Here is a 6,982-nt window from a genome sequence, read left to right on the forward strand (position 1 = left end):
ACCAACCGCCAAAAGTTTCTATGTGCTTACGCGTAATCCAAGCTTCAGTCTTCCCTGGAAACTCAGATCGTAAGAGATCCTTGTGTGTCTCAATATATGGATCTACCAAAGAGGAGTTCTATAGAACTATGTAGTGCGCTTTATTGAAATAATCATCCTCTGTACCAATATATGTTTTCCTCCCTAGTGTCCCCTTTCCGCTTAGTCTCCCCTCATGTCTCGATTCAGGAACACCAATCGAGTCAAGGTCGGGAATAAAGTCAACACAGAACTCAATGACCTCTTCTATTCCATAGCCCTTGGCGATGCTTCCTTTTGGGCGAGCACAGTTGTGAACATATTTCTTCAAGACTCCCATGAATCTCTCTAAGGGGAACATGTTGTGTAGGAACATAGAACCGAGAATGAAAATCTCCTTGACTAGGTGAACTAGGAGGTATGTCATGATATCAAAGAAGGAAGGAGGGGACACCATCTCAAAGCTGACAAGACATTGAACCACATCATTCTATAGTTTAGCTAGATCAGTTGGATCAATTGCCTTCTGAGAAATTGCATTAAGGAATGCACATAGCTTCATGGTGGCTAGACGTATATTTGGAGGTAGAATTCCTCTTAATGCAACTAGAAGTAATTACGTCATGAGAACGTGATAGTCATGGGACTTTAAGTTACAGAATTTCTTCTCTGGCACATTTATAATACCCTTTATATTCGAGGAGAATCCAGATGGTACCTTGATGTTGTTTAAGCATTCAAACATGATTTCCTTCTCCTCTTTGCTTAGAGTGTAGCTGGTAGGACGTAAGTAATGGTGTCCATCATCTGTCTTCTCTGGATGCAGGTTGTCTCTTTCTCTCAAACAATGCAGGTCCTGTCGTGCTTCAAATGTGTCCTTAGGCTTTCCATACACACCCATGAAGTCTAGCAGGTTCACACAAAGATTATTTGTTAGGTGCATCATGTCGATCGAGCTGCAGACCTCTAGGACTTGCCAATAGGGTAGGTCCCAAATATGGACTTCTTCTTCCACATGGGTGCGTGACAGTTAGCGTCGTTCGGAATAGGTTGGCTGCCATGTCCTTTTCCAAAGACGACTTTTACATCATTGACCATATCGAGTACATCCTCACCAGTTCGGTTGCGAGGCTTGGTCAGGTGGTCTGCCTTCCCTTTAAAATGCTTACCTTTCTTTCTTACGAGGTGATTTGTAGGAAGAAATCGATGATGGCCAAGGTACATGACCTTTCAACATTTTTTCAAGAATACACCTCTAATATCACCGAAGTAGTGTGTGCATGCATTATATCCCTTGTTTGACTATCCTGAAAGATTACTTAGAGAAGACCAATCATTGATTGTTATGAACAACAATGCTCGCAGATCAAAGTGTTCCTATTTGTACTCATCCCACACACGTACACCTTCTTTATTCCACAAAATGAGAAGTTCGTCAATAAGTGGTCTCAGGTACACATCGATGTCATTGCCAGGTTGCTTCGGGCCTTGGATGAGCACAGGCATCATAATGAACTTCCGCTTCATGCATAACCAAGGAGGAAGGTTGTAGATACTTAGAGTAACAGGCCCAGTGCTATGACTACTGTTCTGCTCTCCAAAAGGATTGATACCATCTGTACTTAAAGCAAACCTTAAGTTTCTTGCATCATTTGCAAACTCCAGGAATTCTCTGTCGATTGCTCTCCACTGGGACCCATCAGCAGGGTGTCTCAACATATTGTCTACCTTACGGTCTTCTTTGTGCCATCGCAACAATTTTGCATGTTCTTTGTTTCTAAACAGACATTTTAAGCATGGTATTATAGGAGCATACCACATAACCTTGGCAGGGATTTTCTTCCACGGACATTTGCCCTCAACATCACCAGGGTCATCTCGCCTGATCTTATACCATGATGCATGGCATACCGGGCATGCATCCAATTTCTCGTACTCTTTGCCACGGTACAGGATGCAGTCATTAGGACATGCATGTATCTTCTCGATTTCTAGCCCCATAGGACAGACAACTTGTTTTGCTTCGTAGGTAGTGGCGGGCAATTCATTGTTCTTCGGAAGCATCTTCTTTTGGATTTTTAGTAACTCTCTAAATCCCTTGTCAGATACACCATTCTTTGCCTTCCATTGCAGCAATTCTAGTGTGGTTTCCAACTTTTTTTGCCCTACATCACAAGTTGGGTACAACAATTTCTTGTGATCTTCTAGCAACCGCTCGAACTTGATCTTCTCCTTTTCACTTTCACATTCTCTTTGTGCATCACGAATGACCTGACAAAGATCATCAGCAGGCTCATCTTCTACGGCCACCTCTTCTTTAGCTTCTCCCATTGCAGCGTCATTGAAGCACGCACCATCGGGAATAATATCATTGTCGTCCCATTGTTCTTCTTCACCTTCTTCCATTACAACACCGGTTTCTCCGTGCTTCGTCCAACAAATATAGTTTGGTATGAAACCCGACTTGAACAAGTGTGAATGAAGAGTCCTTGAGCAAGGATATTCCACCGTATTCTTACATATGGCACATGGGCAGCACATGAAACCGTCGTGTTTGTTTGCCTCGGCCGCACATAACAAAGAATGCACGCCGTCAATGAACTCTTGGGAGCGGCGATCAGCATTATACATCCAATGCCGGCTCATCTGCATTACATAACATAAATACCATATTAAAACCTAGATTATAATTAATTATTTATACAACATGCGTGCCACCACAAAAGGTACAAATTTATGAAAGCATCGCTACAATGTAGACAATCCCAACTACCACTAAAAGAACTTAAGCTAAAATACATTTCAGGAGCACAAGGATTTCGCGACCAATCTCAACTAAAACAGACAGATCCCCCGATTGTGTAACATCTTTGGGCTTCTTCGGCTAGATCACTGCCTCATTAGACGCCGTATCTGCCTGTTGTGCAAGATATTTTTGCACGAGTTCAACACACTCTTCCTCCCAGTAGAAGCCTGAACATCATCCACTGCCATCCCACTGAAATTAAAACAAAAAATTAGAACTTTAATCACAACCATCATGAAAATAGGTATAAATTAACCATAATCATTAAATACGATAAAATAACTCACATTGTGATCCGGACACTTGTAGAAGATACGATCCTTGTTGGGACCCTCCTTCTTCACTCGGTACTCCATCACAATCTTCGTCTCATCACGACACTTGCCGCATGGAATGAGAGGGAGGCCCGGCCTAAGTCGCTTTGGAAACCCATGAGAGGCCGAGGACCCGGAAGCAGTTGCCATCTACTCTCTATACTCATTTTTTAATACACTATAAATTTCTCATTTTATAAACAAATAAAATTAAGAAACTATAAAATTATCTATATCTCTAAACAATGATATTTTTAATGGTCATTGGGTTCTTGTCTTTTACTGCGGCAGATAAGTAATTCACATGATATTTCCGCAAATTAACAGAAGAATAGGAGTATACACACATAACAATCGATTATCATTTATATTTATATATATTCTACGTTTGGGCACGGTGATTGACAGACTACTGCGATGATATCAGGACGTGTGAATAAATAACCATCTGTACTAGTTGACCTTGCTTACGTGATCATCTCGGCGAGCATTTCTCCACCGGACGGCACCGTACTTGGCCACGGAAGAGCTCCGATTCTACGAGGAAGGGAACACGGTCTTCCATGACCGTTGCCGCTCTCCCTCGTAGAATCAAAGCTCCTCCTTGACGTCCGTTACCGCTCGGCAGAGAATATGCTCGCCGAAATGAACACGGTCCGCTAGTTCAACTAGCTACTTTAACCTTCCTTCATGTAAATATGCAAGCTTGAAGTGATTTTGAGCTCAAATTGCTTACAAATGAAAAAAACCACAATAAAGAACCATATATATATATAGTGAACAAAATGGGATAAGACAATGATGAAACATGAGAGTATGAAGTTGGTAACCTTTAGAACCGAAGAATCGACGGAGGAATCGAAGAAATCGATGGAGGAGTCAAAGAATGGATGGAGAAAGAGCAAGAACACTGCTTAAATTTGAACTTAAGCTCTCGAGCGGGCTCGGGGAGGAAGAAGACGGCCAGCAGGATTTATAGCTCAAAAACATGTTTTAATAAATAACCATCTGTACTAGTTGACCTTGCTTATGTGATCATCTCGGTGAGCATTTCTCCACCGGACGGCACCGTACTTGGTCACGGAAGAGCTCCGACTCTACGAGGAAGGGAACACGGTCTTCCACGACCGTTGTCGCTCTCCCTCGTAGAATCAAAGCTCCTCCTTGATGTCCGTTACCGCTCGGCAGAGAACATGCTCGCCGAGCTGAACACGGTCCGCAAGTTCAACTAGTACGGATTTTCTATAATTTTCTAACTATTTTCTAAGTTTTTCATTTCATAAAAAGTTAAAATAAAATGTTTAGTCGCGGAGTCCATAGAAATGACCATATTTTGACCTAGCAACGCATTGTCAATTGTCATTGCGTTGCATTACACCCCGGACCGGACTCTGGACAATAAAATACTATGGTCGATCGATGCCGTTCTTTGTCGTACAGTCGCACGGCGACGGTCCACGGACCCGTTCAACCACCAAATCTGTCAGGCCCGGCTGTTCGGGCGTATCGTCAAAAGAGAACGGATTTGCTTCCTATTGCATGGCCTTGCATTGCATCTGTCATACCAGTCGGAGGCACTAGTCCCTATACTCATTTTTTAATACACTATAAATTTCTCATTTTATAAACAAATAAAATTAAAAAAACTATAAAATTCTCTATATCTCTAAACAATGAAGTGTGCTATGCATGCTACAAATGAACGGTGAATACTAGTTTTTAATAGCTACTTTAACCTTCCTTCATGTAAATATGCAAGCTTGAAGTGATTTTGAGCTCAAATTGCTTACAAATAAAAAAACCACAATAAAGAACCATATATATAGTGAACAAAATGAGATAAGACAATGGTGAAAAATGAGAGTATGAGATTGGTAACCTTTACAACTGAAGAATCGACGGAGGAATCGAAGAATGGATGGAGGAACAATGGAGGGAGGAAGCAAGAACACTAGTGCAGTGAGCTTCAAAATGTGCTGAGCTCGGGCTCGGGGAGGAAGAAGGAGACGGCCGGAATATAAAGGGGGACCTTTAGTCCCGGCTACTGCGCCAGACAGAGGTGGCAGAGACCTTTAGTCCCGGTTGGAGCCACCAACCGAGAGTAAAAGTCTACCTTTAGTCCCGGTTGGTGGCTCCAACCGGGACTAAAGGTCCCTGCCACTTCTGTCTGGCGCAGTAGCCGTTGGGAGGGACCTTTAGTCCCGGTTGGAGCCACCAACCGGGACTAAAGGTATCTCTAGTCTCGGGCGCAAAAAATGCCGAGACTAGAGCCTATTTTTACCGAGAATCAAAGATCTGTTCTCTACTAGTGCAAGAACGGTAGCTTTGGACTTGCTTAACTGCTCCACCTACACATAGCAGCCGCCCGGGCTACATATGGCTAACATATTTGCAAGATGCTTTAATTTTAATTGTATTATATACTCCCTGCACTTTGTTTATTGCTTGCATCTGCATGGAGGCTTTAGTGATCGATCCGTGATTTTAAATTTGCACATGGCTATGTTCGCTTCTCTTATAATTCGTTTTTTTCAGCTTATCTTTTTAACCGGAACAGTATTTTTCTCTCACAACAAATCAGCCGGAATAGTATTTCGACTTATTTTTTCAGCGAAGCGAACGGGCCTAATTGTGGGGCTGTTTGTTGCCTGCCCCCAAACAAGAGATCCGAGGCGTTGGATTTCACTCGCCTAGGATCTATATCTCTGTATGGCAGGCACCAAGCAAACGAGCCCTGTGTAGTTATTGGTTAGATCGACCCACCAAACAGTAGTGATACCGGATGTTAGATCCCCATATAGAAATATATGGAGTCTTTTATAAGATATATATATATATATATATATATATATATAATATAAAATTAAATATAGATATAGTTTCTTTAGACATATATAGCTCTTCATTTCTCGGAAGAGTTGCTAATAATAACGAAACGTGAGACAGTCACAAACATATGCGTCAGGACTCTTGACTTGATCCCTCGCCGTTTAACTTTCAACGTACGTACTCATGCTCATGCGAAGCAACGGGCCGGGGGACGCATCATCTCATCTCTATTCTCCATGCGACACGCAACATGTTTATTCCGTGCCCAAATTGAGCTGCAAGCTTCCAGGATATATATGGGCTCACAACCACTTTCCAACTCGAACTCCAAGTTGTCAAAAAAAAACACGAACTCCAGCTAGCATGCATGTAGCTACCTGCATCTATCGCTCTCTGTGTGTGGTCCCCACATAGCAGCCGGCCGCCGGGCTAGATGCCGACATGCATTCTGCTTTATTCCCTGCACTCTGCATGCATGGATTTGTATCAGACTGTTTCGGCTGAATTGGCTTATACAAACACTTTTAAACTATGAATTATAGCCCGATACGATTGAATAAGCTGAAACGAATAGGCTATGTGCTATCTGCATACCACTCCTAGGTAGCTATCATTTTTCGTTTCAGAATTACAAGTATTTGATTTTTTTTAATATGTACATGTGCACCCACTACTGTAGCTAGTTCCAGATACATGCATATAGACGATTGATGCTCATGTGGACTGTTACATTTTGTTCGTTTGATCGTATCTGTCGTACTTATCAGCCATGATACAGTATTTTTTTCTCGTACCAAAACAACATCAACTGACTTATAAGCCCGAGAAAGAATCAAGCGAACAGGGTGTGTATTGGTCGCCAAGTGCATGCATGCCAATATAACACGTTACATGTAGTACATGCTAATACTGCCGTTTTTTTTGTTACCAAACCAAACCATGCTGCAGAGATGGATTCCTGAGGCAACAAGCAAGGCATTACCGTACTCATCTTTCAGGACCAGAGTCCGAATAG

Source organism: Miscanthus floridulus, chromosome 17, assembly GCF_019320115.1.
Source record: "Miscanthus floridulus cultivar M001 chromosome 17, ASM1932011v1, whole genome shotgun sequence".
NCBI classification, from domain to species: domain Eukaryota; kingdom Viridiplantae; phylum Streptophyta; class Magnoliopsida; order Poales; family Poaceae; genus Miscanthus; species Miscanthus floridulus.